The sequence below is a fragment of the Eriocheir sinensis genome, chromosome 8 (assembly GCF_024679095.1).
Source record: "Eriocheir sinensis breed Jianghai 21 chromosome 8, ASM2467909v1, whole genome shotgun sequence".
NCBI lineage: Eukaryota > Metazoa > Arthropoda > Malacostraca > Decapoda > Varunidae > Eriocheir > Eriocheir sinensis.
In genome coordinates this window covers 5,306,449-5,322,890 of record NC_066516.1, presented here as the reverse complement: position 1 = coordinate 5,322,890, position 16,442 = coordinate 5,306,449, and positions in this window count along the sequence as shown.

Here is a 16,442-nt window from a genome sequence, read left to right as displayed (position 1 = left end):
TAAAATAACGTTTTAAGTTTCTATAAAAATATATGTACAAAAATGCACATAAAATTAGTTTGCATAAAAAAATATGTACAAAACACACATTAGATAATGTAAATGAGTATTAAAATATGTATACAAAATACCTATGAAATAATCTAAATTCGTATCGAGTTAAATTAAGAAAAAAACAATAAAATAATGTAATTTTGGATGAAAATATATATAGAAAACACATATAAAATAACCTAAATACAAATACAAATATACACATTAAATAATTTAAAATTGAATGAAAAAAATATACAAAATAAACATAAAATTAGGTAAATTTGTAATAAAATATATGTAAGAATACACATAAAATAATATAAATTTGTATGAAAATATAAATACAAATACACATAAAATAACATGAATTTGTATAAAATGTTTCAAAAAATATACGAATACACACAATAAAATAACGTAAATTTTTATGAAAATGTATATACAAAATACACATAAAATAGTTTAAATACGTAAAAAAATATATATACAAAATACACATAAAATAATGAAAATTCGTAAAAAATTAAATACACAAAATTCCAATAAAAGAATGTATATTTGTAGGAAAATATATATACAAAAAACAAATAAAATAACTTGAATTTGTATAAAAATATATACAAAAATACACAAAAATAATTTAAATTTGTTTGAAAATAGATATGCAAAATACACATAAAGTTAGGCAAATTTGTATTGAAATACATATACAAAACTTACATAAAATAAATTTGTAATGAAAATATATAAAATAATATTTGGATAAAATATATATATATATATATATATATATATATATATATATATATATATATATATATATATATATATATATATCTATATATATATATATATATATATATATATATATATATATATATATATATATATATATATATATATATATATATATATATATATATATATATATATATATATATATATATATATATATATATATATATATATATATATATATATATATATATATATATATATATATATATATATATATAAAAAATATAAAAAAAATATTTTAAATATGTATAAAAATATATTATATTATATATATTTTTATTGATATTTGCGTTATTTATGTGTATTTTGTATATGTTTTCTCATAGAAATTTACATTATTTTATTGGTATTTTGTGTATTTATTTTGATACGAACTACATGATTATTTGTGTATTTTTTACATTTTTCATACGTATTTACATTATTTCATGTGTATTTTGTTTATATATTTTTATACAAATTTACGTTATTATATGTGTATTTGTATAGGTATTTTGATACAAATTTACATTATTTTATGTATTTTGTATATATATTTCAATTCAAATTTAGCTTATTTTATGTGTATTTTGTATATCTATTTATTTTAATACAAAATCAAATATTTTATGTTTTTTTCGTATATATATTTTTATAAAAAATGCGTTATTTTATGGGTATTTTGCATCTTAATTTTCATACAAATTTACATTATTTTATTAATATTTTCTGTATTTATTTTGATACGATTTTACATTATTTTATTTGTGTTTTGTATATATTTTTTTATACATATTTACATTATTTAATGTGTTTTTTGTATATATATTTGATACAAATTTACGTTATTTTAAGTCTAAATGTTTATATATTTTCATTCAAATTTACATTATTTTATGTGTATTTTGTATATGTATTTCAATACAAATTTACTTAATTTTATGTTTTTTGTATATTTATTTTCATACAAGTTTAAATTATTTTGTGTATTTTTGTTTATAGTTTTATACAAATTTAGGTTATTTTATGTGTATTTTGTATATCTATTTTCATACAAATACACATTCTTTTCATGATATTTTGTTTATTTATTTTGACACGAATTAACATTATTTAATGTGTATTTTGTATATATATTTAATACGTATTTACATTATTTCAAGTGTATTTTGTATATATATTTCTATAGAAATCTGCGTTATTTTATGTGTATTCGTATATATATTTTGAAACAAATTTACACTGTTTTATGTGTATTTTGCATATTTTTTCAATACAAATTTACCTTATTGTATGTGTATTTTGTATATTAATTTTAATACAAATTTGTTTAATCTATGTGTATTTTTGTATATGTATTTTTATAAAAATATATAATTAGTTAAATTTGTATTTAAATACATGTTCAAAATACACATAAAATAATATAAATTTGTATGAAATGAAAACAAATTCACATAAAATAACGTACATTTGTATAAAATAGATATACAAAATAATTTTGTGTATTTTGTATATTTATTTTCATACAAATACACATTCTTTTATTGATATTTTGTTTATTTATTTTGACGAGAATTTAAATTATTTAATGTGTATTTTGTATATATATTTTTATACGTATTTACATCATTTCATGTGTATTTTGTATATATCTTTCTATAGAAATCTATGTTATATTATGTGTATTCGTATATCGATTTTTAAACAAATTTACACTTTTATGTGTATTTTGCATATTTTTTCAATACAAATTTACCTTATTGTATATGCATTTTGTATATTAATTTTAGTACAAATTTAATTATTCTATGTGTATTTTTGTATATGTATTTTTATAAAAATATGCTTTATTTTATGGGTATTTTGCATCTTTATTTTCATACAAATTTACGTTATTTTATTGATATTCTGCTCATTCATTTTGATACGATTTGACATTATTCTATGTGTATTTTGTATATATTTTTCAAACAAATTTATGTTATTTTATGTGTATTTGTTTATATATTCTGACACAAATTTACAATATTTTATGGGTATTTTGTATATATATTTCAAAAGAAATTTACCTATTTTTATGTGTATTTTGAATATCTATTTTCATACAAACTTAAATTATTTTTATGTATTTTTGTATATATTTCAATACAAATTTTAGTTATGTTATGTGTATTTTGTAAATCTATTTTCAATCAAATATATATTATTTTATTGGTATTTTGTTGATTTATATTGATACGAATTTACATTATTTTATATGTACTTTTTATGTATACTTTTATACGCACTTACATTATTTAATATTTATTTTGCATATATAATTTTATACAAATTCATGGTATTTTATGTGTATTTGTATATATATTTTCACATAAATTTACATTATTTTATGTGTATTTTGTCCATATATTTCTTTACAAACTTACCTTATTTTATGTTTATTTTGTATGTGTATTTTGTACATTTATATTTATACAAATACACATTCTTTTATTGGTATTTTGTTTATTTATTTCGTTTCGAATTTATATTATTTTATGTGTATTTTGTTTACATTTTTTTATACGTATTTACCTAATTTTATGTGTATTTTGTATATATATTTTTTATAGAGATCTACGTTATTTTATGTGTATTCGTATATATTTTAAAACAAATTTACTTTGTTTTATATGTATTTTTGCATATCTCTTTCAATAGAAATTTACCTTATTGTATGTGCATTTTGTCCATTTATTTCAATACAAATTTAAATATTTTATGTGTATTTTGGTATATATATTTTTATAAGAAATGCGCTATTTGATGGGAATTTTGCATCTTTATTTTCATACAAATTTACATTATTTTATTAATATTCGGTGTATTTATTTTGATACGATCTTACATTATTCTATTTGTTTTTTGTATATATTTTTTTATACATATTTACATTATTTAATGTATATCTTGCATATATATTTCATACAAATTTATTATCTATTATTTATTTTCATACAAATACACATTCTTTTCATGATATTTTGTTTAATTATTTTGACACGAATTTACATTACTTAATTTGTATTTTATATATATATTTTTATACGTATTTACATAATTTCATGAGTATTTTGTATATATATTTCTATAGAAATCTACGTTATTTTATGTGTATTCGTATATATATTTTGAAACAAATTTACAATGTTTTATTTGTATTTTGCGTTTTTTTTTCAAAACAAATTTACCTTATTGTATGTGTGCATTTTGTATATTAATTTTAATACAAATTTAATTATTCTATGTGTATTTTTGTATATGTATTTTTTATAAAAAAATATGCTTTATCTTATGGGTATTTTGCATCTTTGTTTTCATACAAATTTAAATTATTTGATTGATATTCTGTGTACTTATTTTGATACGATTTTACATTTTTCTATGTATAACAAAAATAAATACAGAATACACAAAAATAGATATGCAAAATACATATAAACAATGTAAATTTGTTTCAAAATATATATACGAATACACATGACATGGTGTATTTATTTTGATACGATCTTACATTATTCTATTTGTTTTTTGTATATATTTTTTTATACATATTTACATTATTTAATGTATATCTTGCATATATATTTCATACAAATTTATTATCTATTATTTATTTTCATACAAATACACATTCTTTTCATGATATTTTGTTTATTTATTTTGACACGAATTTACATTACTTAATTTGTATTTTATATATATATTTTTATACGTATTTACATAATTTCATGTGTATTTTGTATATATATTTCTATAGAAATCTACGTTATTTTATGTGTATTCGTATATATATTTTGAAAAAATTTACAATGTCTTATTTGTATTTTGCGTTTTATTTCAATACAAATTTACCTTATTGTATGTGTGCATTTTGTATATTAATTTTAATACAAATTTAATTATTCTATGTGTATTTTTGTATATGTATTTTTAAAAAAAAATATGCTTTATCTTATGGGTATTTTGCATCTTTGTTTTCATACAAATTTTAATTATTTTATTGATATTCTGTGTACTTATTTTGATACGATTTTACATTATTCTATGTATAACAAAAATAAATACAGAATACACAAAAATAGATATACAAAATACATATACAAAATGTAAATTTGTTTCAAAATATATATACGAATACACATGACATGGGTATTTTGAATCTTAATTTTCATACAAATTTACATTATTTTATTAATATTTTCTGTATTCATTTTGATACGATTTTACATTATATTATTTGTGTTTTGTATATATTTTTTTTTACATATTTACATTATTTAAAGTGTTTTTTGTATAGATATTTGATACAAATTTACGTTATTTTAAGTCTATATGTTTATATATTTTCATTCAAATTTACATTATTTTATGTGTATTTTGTATATGTATTTCAATACAAATTTACCTATTTTTATATGTTTTTTGTATATTTATTTTCATACAAGTTTAAATTATTTTTGTTTATTATTGTATATAGTTTTATACAAATTTAGGTTATTTTATGTGTATTTTGTATATCTATTTTCACACAAATACACATTCTTTTCATGATATTTTTTTTATTTATTTGACACGAATTAACATTATTTAACGTGTATTTTGTATATATATTTTTATACGTTTTTACATTATTTCAAGTGTATTTTGTATATATATTTCTATAGAAATCTACGTTATTTTATGTGTATTCGTATATATATTTTGAAACAAATTTACATTGTTTTATGTGTATTTTGCATATTTTCTCAATACAAATTTACATTATTGTATATGCATTTTGTATATTAATTTTAATACAAATTTGATTAATCTATGTGTATTTTTGTGTATGTATTTTTATAAAAATATGCTTTATTTTATGGGTATTTTGCATCTTTATTTTCATACAAATTTACATTATTTTATTGATATTCTGTGTATTTATTTGGTATGATTTTACATTATTCTATGTGTATTTTGTATATATATTTTATATAAAATGTATTTGTTTTCATTTCATACAAATCTACATTATTTTAAGTGTTTTTTGTACATGTATTTAAATACAAATTTAACTAGTTATATGTGTATTTTGTATATCTATTTTGTATGTATATTTTCATAGAAATTTTCTCTATTTTATGAGTATTCGTATATATATTTTGATACAAATTTACATTATTGATGTGTATTTTGCATATCTATTTCAATACAAATTTTCTTAATTGTACGTGCATTTTGTATATTTATTTTTATACAAATTTAATTATTTTATATGTATTTTTGTATATATATTTTTATGCAAATATGCGTTATTATATGGATATTTTGCAGCTTTATTTTCATACAAATTTACATTATTTTATTGATATTCTCTTTATTTATTTTGATACGATTTTACATTATTCTATGTGTTTTTTGTATATATTTTTTTATATATATATTCACATTAGTTAATGTTAGTTTTGTATATATTTTTTATCCAAATTTACATTATTTTATGTGTATTTGTTTATATATTTTCATACATATTTACACTATTTTATGTGTTTTTTGTATATATATTTTTCTTCGTATTTAAATTATTTTATGTGTATTTTGTATATACATTTTCATAAAAAAATTACGTTATTTTATTGTGTATAAGTATATATTTTGATACAAATTTTATACAAATTCATGTTATTTAATGTGTATTTGTATATATATTTTCATACAAATTTATATTATTTTATGTGTATTTTTTCATATATTTCAATACAAATTTACCTTATTTTATGTTTATTTTGTATATTTATTTCATTCAATTTAAAATTATTTTATGTGTATATTTGTATTTGTATTTGGGTTATTTTATGTGTATTTTGTATATATATTTTCATCCAAAATTACATTATTTTATTAGTATTTCTTAATTTAATTCGATACGAATTTAGATTATTTCATAGGTATTTTGTATACATATTTTTATACTCATTTACATTATCTAATGTGTGTTTTGTATATATATTTTTATGCAAATTTATCTAATGTTCATTTTTGTACATATATTTTTATAGAAATTTGCGTTATTTTATGTATATATTTTATATAAATTTACGTTATTGTATGTGCATTTTGTATATTTATATATATAAAAATACACATTCTTTTATTGGTATATTGTTTATTTACATTTATACGAATTTACATTATTTTATGTGTATTTTGTATTCATTTTTTTATACGTATTTACTTAATTTTATGTGTATTTTGTAAATGTATTTTTATAGAAATCTACGTTATTTTATGTGTATTCGTATATATATTTTGAAACAAATTTACATTATTTTATATGTATTTTCCATATCTATTTCAATACAAATTTACCTTATTGTATGTGCATTTTGTATATTTATTTTAATACAAGTTCAAATATTTTATGTGTATTTTGGTATCAATAATTAAAAAAAAAAGCGTTATTTTATAGGTATTTTGCATCTTAATTTTCATTTTATATGTACATTGTATATATATATTTATACGCTCTTACATTATTTAATATTTATTTTGAATATAATTTTTTATACAAATTCATGGTATTTTATGTGTATTTGTATATATATTTTCATATAAATTTACATTATTGTATGTGTATTTTGTACATATATTTTATTACAAATCTACCTTATTTTATGTTTATTTTATATGTGTATTTTGTATATTTATATTTATCCAAATACACATTCTTTTATTGGTATTTTGTTTATTTAATGAGTATTTTTTATATATATTTTATACAAATTTATGTTAATTTAAGTGTATTTGTTTATATATTTTCATTCAAATTTACATTATTTTATGTGTATTTTGTATATGTATTTCTTTACAAATTTACCTAATTTTATGTGTATTTTGTATATTTATTTTCATACAAATTTAACTTATGTTTGTGTATTTTTATATATAGTTTTATACAAATTTACGTTATTTTATGTGTATTTTGTATATGTATTTTCATACAAATACACATTCTTTTATTGATATTTTAATTATTTATTTTGACACGAATTTACATTATTTAATGTGTATTTTGTATATATATTTTTAAACGTATTTACAACATTTCATGTGTATTTTGTATATATATTTCTATAGAAATCTACGTTATTTTATGTGTATTCGTATATATATTTAAAACAAATCTACATTATTTTATGTGTATTTTGTATATATATTTCATTATAAATTTGCCTTATTTTAAGTTTATTTTTATATCTATTTTCATTCAAATTCAAATCATTTTATGTGTATATATTTATTTGTATTTACGTTATTTTAAGTGTATTTTCTATATATAATTTCATTCAAAATTACATTATTTTATCGATATTTTGTTCATTTATTTCGATACGAATTTAGATTATTTCATGTGTATTTTCTATACATATACATATAGAGTAGATTTCTATGAAAATATATATTCAAAATACATATAAAATTATGTAAATAAGTATAAAAATATATATATCAAATACACCTAAAAAAAATGAAAATTCGTATCAAAATAAATAAAGAAAATTCCGATAAAAGAACGTATATTTGTAGGAAAATAAATATACAAAAAACACATAAAATTACGAAAATTTGAATAAAAATATATACAAAAATACACAAAATTAATTTCAATTTGTATGAAAATAGATATACAAAATACACATATAATTAGTTAAATCTGTAATTAAATACATGTACAAAATTCACATAAAATAATGTAAATTTGTATGAAATGAAAACAAATTCGCATAAAATAACGTACATTGGTATAAAATAGATATACCAAATATACATAGAATAATGTAAAATCGTATCAAAATAAATACAAAGAATATCAATAAAATAATGTAATTTTGTATGAAAATAAAGATGCAAAATACCCATAAAATAAAGCATATTTTTATAAAAATACATATACAAAAATACACATAGAATAGCTAAATTTGAATTAAAATTAATATACAAAATGCACGTACAATAAGGTAAATTTGTATTGAAAAAATATGCAAAATGCACATAAAACAATGTATATTTGTTTCAAAATATATATACGAATACACATAAAATAACGTATATTTCTATAGAAATATATATATAAAATACACATGAAATGACGTAAATACGTATAAAAATATATATACACAATACACATTAAATAATGTAAATTCGCATCAAAACAAATAAACAAAATATCAATAAAAGAATGTGTATTTGTATGAAAATAGATATACAAAATACACATAAAATATTGTAAATTTGAATAAAACTATACAAAAATACACAAAAAATAATTTAAATTTGTATAAAATATATATACAAAATACACATGAAATTAGGTAAATTTCTATTGAAATACATATACAAAATACACATAAAATAATGTAAATTTGAATAAAAATATATAAGCAAATACACTTAAAATAACGAAAATTTGTATGAAATATATATAGAAAATACACATTAAATAATGTAAATATGTATAAAAGAATATATACAAAACACAAATAGAATAATGTAAAATAGTATCAAAATAAATACACAGAATATTAATAAAATAATGTAAATTTGTATGAAAATAAAGATGCAAAATACCCATAAAACAACGCATTTTTTATGAAAATATATATACCAAAATGCATATAAAATATTTAAATTTGTATTACAATAAATATACAAAATGCACATACAATAAGGTAAATTTGTATTGAAATAGATATGCAAAATACATATAAAACAATGTAAATTTGTTTCAAAATATACATACGAATACTCATAAAATAACGTAGATTTCTATAAAATATATATACAAAATATACATAAAATGTAGTAAATACGTATAAGAAAATGTATACAAAATACACATAAAATAATGTAAATTCGTATCAAAATAAATAAGCTAAATGCCAATAAAAGAATGTTTACTTGTATAAATATAAATATACAAAATACACATAAAATAACGTAAAATTGTATAAAACTATATACAAAAATAAACAAAAATAATTAAATTTGTATGAAAATAGATATACAAAAGACATAAAATAAGCTAAATTTGAATTGAAATAAATATAGAAAATACATAAAATAATGTAAATTTGTATCAAAATATATATTCAAATACACATATAATAACGTAAATTTGTATAAAAATATATAAACAAAATACACATTAAATAATGTAAATACGTATAATGTACTTATACATTAAATAAACAAAATACCAATAAAAGAATGTGTATTTGGATAAATATAAATATACAAAATACACATATAAAATAAACATAAAATAAGGTAGATTTGAAATAAAATATATGTACAAAATACACATACAATAATGTAAATTTATATGAAAATATATATACAAATACACATAAAATACCATGAATTTGTATAAAAAATTATATTCAAAATTAATATTAAATAATGTCAGAGCGTATAAAAATACATATACAAAATATATTAAAGATGCAAATTACCCATAAAACATCTTATATTTAAAAAAAAATATATACAAAAATACACATAAAATAATTAAATTTGTATGAAAATAAATATACAAAATACATATACAATAAGGTAGATTTTTATTGAAATAGATATGCAAAAAACACATAAAATAATGAAAATTTTTATCAAAATATATACGAATACACACAATAAAATTACGTAAATTTTTATGAAAATATATATACAAAATACACATAAAATAATGTAAATTCGTATCAAAATAAATAAACAAAATTTCCTCTAAAAGAATGTATCTGTGTAGGAAAATATATATACAAAATACAAATAAAATAAAAATAAATTGTATAAAATAATACAAAATACACAAAAATAATTTAAATTTGTTTTAAAATAGATATGCAAAATACAAATGAAATTAGGCATATTTTATTGAAATACATATACAAAATACACATAAAATAATGTAAATTTGTATGAAAATATATAAACAAATACACATAAGATAACGTAAATTTCCATAAAATATATGTACAAAATATACATTAAATAATGTAAATATGTATAAAATATATATACAAAATACAGAATAACGTAAAATCGTATCAAAATAAATAAACAGACAATCAATAAAATAATGTAAATTTGTATGAAAATAAAGATGCAAAATATCCATATAATAACGCATATTTGTTTAAAAATATATATACAAAAATACACATAAAATAATTAAATTTGCATCAAAATAAATATACAAAAGGCACATACAATAAAGAAAATTTGTATTGAAATAGATATGCAAAATACACATAAATAATGTAAATTTGTATCAAAATATATATACGAATACACATAAAATAGAGTAAATTTCTATGAAAATATATATTCAAAATACATATAAAATTATGTAAATAAGTATAAAAATATACATATCAAATACACCTAAAATAATGAAAACTCGTATCAAAATAAATAAACAAAATTCCGATAAAAGAACGTATATTTGTACGAAAATAAATATACAAAATTCACATAAGATTACGAAAATTTGAATAAAAATATATACTAAAATACACAAAATTAATTTCAATTTGTATAAAAAATAGATATACATAATACACATATAATTAGTTAAATTTGTATTTAAATACATGTATAAAATACACAAAATAATGTAAATTTGTATGAAATGAAAACAAATTCACATAAAATAACGTTCATTTGTATGAAATATATATACATAATATACATAGAATAATGTAAAATCGTATCAAAATAAATACACAGAATATCAATAAAATAATTTATATTTGTATGAAAATAAAGATGCAAAATACCCATAAAATAAAGCATTTTTTTATGAAAATACATATACAAAAATACACATAGAATAATTAAATTTGTATCAAAATTAATATACAAAATGCACGTACAATAAGGTAAATTTACATTGAAAAAATATGCAAAATGCACATAAAACAATGTATATTTGTTTCAAAATGTATATACGAATACACATAAAATAACATATATTTCTATAGAAATATATATACAAAATACACATGAAATGACGTAAATACGTATAAAAATATATATACACAATACACATTAAATAATGTGAATTCGCGTCAAAATAAATAAACAAAATATCAATAAAAAATGTGTAATTGTATGAAAATAGATATACAAAATACACATAAAATATTTTAAATTTATATAAAACTCTCTTTATAAAAATATATATACCAAAATAATAAAATTTTAAAATTTGTATTACAATAAATATACAAAATGCACATACAATAAGGTACATTTATATTGAAATAGATATGCTAAATACATATAAAACAATGTAAATTTGCTTCAAAATATATATACCAATACACATAAAATAACGTAGATTACTATAAAAATATATACCCAAAATACACATTAAATGAAGTAAATACGTATAAGAAAATGTATACAAAGTACACATAAAATAATTAAATTTGTATTAAAATAAATATACAAAATACACATACAATAAGGTAAATCTATATTGAAATAGATATGCAAAATAAACATAAAATAATGTAAATTTGTATCAAATCGTATGCGAATACACACAATAAAATAACATAAATTTTTATGAAAATGTATATAAAAAATACACATAAAATAATGTAAATACGTAGAAAAATATATACAAAATACACATAAAATTATGTAAATTCTTATGAAAATAAATGAACAAAATTCCACTAAAAGAATGTATATTTGTAGGAAAATATAAATACAAAATACAAATAAAATAACTAAAATTTGTATAAAAATATATAAAAAATACATAAAAATAATTTAAATTTGTTTGAAAATAGATATGCAAAATACACATAAAATTAGGCAAATCTGTATTGAAATACATATACAATATACCCATAAAAGATTGCAAATTTGTATCAAAATATATAAAGGAATACACATGAAATAACGTAAATTTTAATAAAAATATATATGCAAAATATACATTAAATAATGTCAATATGTATAAAAAACATATACAAAATACATATAGAATAATGTAAAATCGTATCAAAATAAATAAACAGAATATCAATAAAATAATGTAAATTTGTATGAAAATGAAGTTGCAAAACACCCAAATAATAACGCATATTTTTACAAAAATACACATAAAATAATTAAATTTGTATTAAAATAAATATACAAAATACACATTCAATATGGTAAATTTGTATTTATATATATATGCAAAATAAACATAAATAATGTAAATTTGTATCAAAATATATATACGAATACCCATAAAATAGAGTAAATTTCTATGAAAATATATATTCAAAACACAAATAAAATGGGATAAATAAGTATAAAAATATACATATCAAATACACCTAAAATAATGTAAATTCATATAGAAATAAATAAACAAAATTACGATAAAAGATGCAAGATACACATTAAATAATGTAAATATTTATAAAAAAAAATATATACAAAAAAATTTGAATACTGTGAAATCGTATCAAAATAAATACACCGAATATTAATAAAATAATATAATGTTGTATGAAAATAAAGATGCAAAATTCCCATCAAATAGCGCATTTCTTATAAAAATATATATACCAAAATACACATTAAATATTTAAATTTGTATTGAAATAAATATACAAAATGCACATACAATAAGGTAAATTTGTATTGAAAGACATATGCAAAAATACATATAAAACAATGTAAATTTGTTTCAAAATATATATACGAATACAAATGAAAAAACGTAGATTTCTATAAAAATATATATACAAAATACACATAAAATTAAGTAAATACGTATAAAAAAAGGTATACAAAATACACATAAAATAATGTAAATTCGATTTAAAATAAATAAACAAAATACCAATAAAAGAATGTGTATTTGGATGAATATAAATATACAAAATACATATACAAAATAAACAAAATAAGGTAGATTTGTAATAAAATATATGTACAAAATACACATAAAATAATGTAAATTTATATGAAAATATATATAGAAATACACATAAAATACCATGAATTTGTATAAAAATATATATTCAAAATAAATATTAAATAATGTAAAAGCGTATAAAAATATATATACAAAGTACATATAGAATAATGTAAATTCGTATCAATATAAATCAACAAAACACCAATAAAATAATATATATATATATATATATATATATATATATATATATATATATATATATATATATATATATATATATATATATATATATATATATATATATATATATATATATATATATATATATATATATATATATATATATATATATATATATATATATATATATATATATATATATATATATATATATATATATATATATACAAATATATAGATATATAACATAACTAAAATATGTATTAAAATATATACAAAAATACATGGAAATAATTTGAGTTTGTATGAAAATAGATATTCAAAATACACATAAAACTAGGTAAATTTCTTTTGAAATGTATATACAAAATAGCCATAAAATATTGTAAATTTGTGTCAAAATATATAAACAAATACACATAAAATAACGTAAATTTGTGTGAAAAATATATACAAAATACACATAGAATAATGTCAATTCGTATGAAAATGAATGAGCAGAATATCAATAATATAATGAATATTTGTATGAAAATAAAGATGCAAAACACCCAAAAAATAAAGCATATGTTTATAAAAATACAGATACAAAAATACACATCGAATAATTAAATTTGTATTAAAATTAATATACAAAATGCGTATATAATAAGGTAAATTTGTATTGAAAAAATATGCAACATACACGTATACAAATTTATACCATGTATATTTTTTTCAAAATATATTTGATACGAATACACATAATATAACGTAGATTTTATGAAAATAAATATACAAATACACGTAAAATATATGTACATACGTATTTGTATAAATATTTTGATATAAAATTTACTTTATTTCATGTATTTTATATATATATTTCAATTCATTAGCTTATTTATATTTTCATACAAATTTAATTATAAATATTGTGTATTTATGTATATAGTTTTATATAAATTACGTTATTTTATGTGTATTTTGTACAATTTATATAAAAACATTCTTTTATTGGTATTTTTTATTTATTTTGATACGAATTATTTATTTGTATTTTTATACATGTTTTTATATATATATATTGATATCTATAGATATATATATATATATATATATATATATATATATATATATATATATATATATATATATATATATATATATATATATATAATTGTATTGTATATATACAAATTTACATTGTTTAATTTTGCATATCTATTTAATGTATTCTGTATTTATTTTTGTTATACATAGAATAAAAGTAAAATCGTATCAAAATAAGTACGCAGAATATCAATAAAATAATTTAAATTTGTATGGAAATAAAGATGCAAAATACCTATAAAATAAAAGCATTTTTTTAAATACATATACAAAAATACACATAGAATAATTAAATATGTATAAAATTAATATACAAATGCACATACAGGTAAGTTTAGTATTGAAAAAAAGCAAAATACACATAAAACAGTGTAAAATTTGTTTCAAAATATATATACGAATACACATAAAATAACGTTGATTTCTATAGGAATATATATACAAATGCACATGAAATGATGTAAATACGTATAAAGATATATACAAAATACACATTAAATACTGTAAATTCGTGTCAAAATAAATACAAAATATCAATAAAGAATGTGTATTTGTATGAAAATAGATATACAAAATACATAAAATAACCTAAATTTGTATCAAACTATATTCTAAATAAATATAAATATTTTAAATTTGTATGAAAATAAATATACAAAATACATAAAATTAGGTAGATTTGTATTGAAATACATATACAAAATACATATAAAATAATGTAAATTTGAATGAAAAGACATACACAAATACACTTAAAATAACGTAAATTTGTATAAAAAATATATACAAAACACATATAGAATACTGTAAAATCGTATATATATAAATATACAGAATATATAGTAAAATACATGGCATTAAAGGAAATAATGTAAAATATACATAAAAATAACAAAAATAATTTAAATTTATGAAAAAGAAATATACCAAAATACACACATAAAAAAAAATTTGTATTAAAATAAATATATAAAATACACATACAATAAGGTAAATGTGTATTGAAGAATATATATGCAAACAAATACATATAATACAATGTAAATTTGTATTCCAAAAATATATATTCAAATAAATGATTAATAACGAGATTTGTATAAAAAAATATATGTTGAAAATACACATAGAATAATGTAAAATCAGAATTAAAATATATGTATAGAGTATATTACACATAAAATAATGTAAATTTCTATCAAAAATTAAGATGCAAAATAATTATAAAAATAATGCATTTTTTTATAAATATAATTGGATACTAAAGTCACATACAAAATATTTGAATTTATTAAAAAACAATATACAAAATGCACATACAATAAGGTATTTTTAATTTGTATTGAAA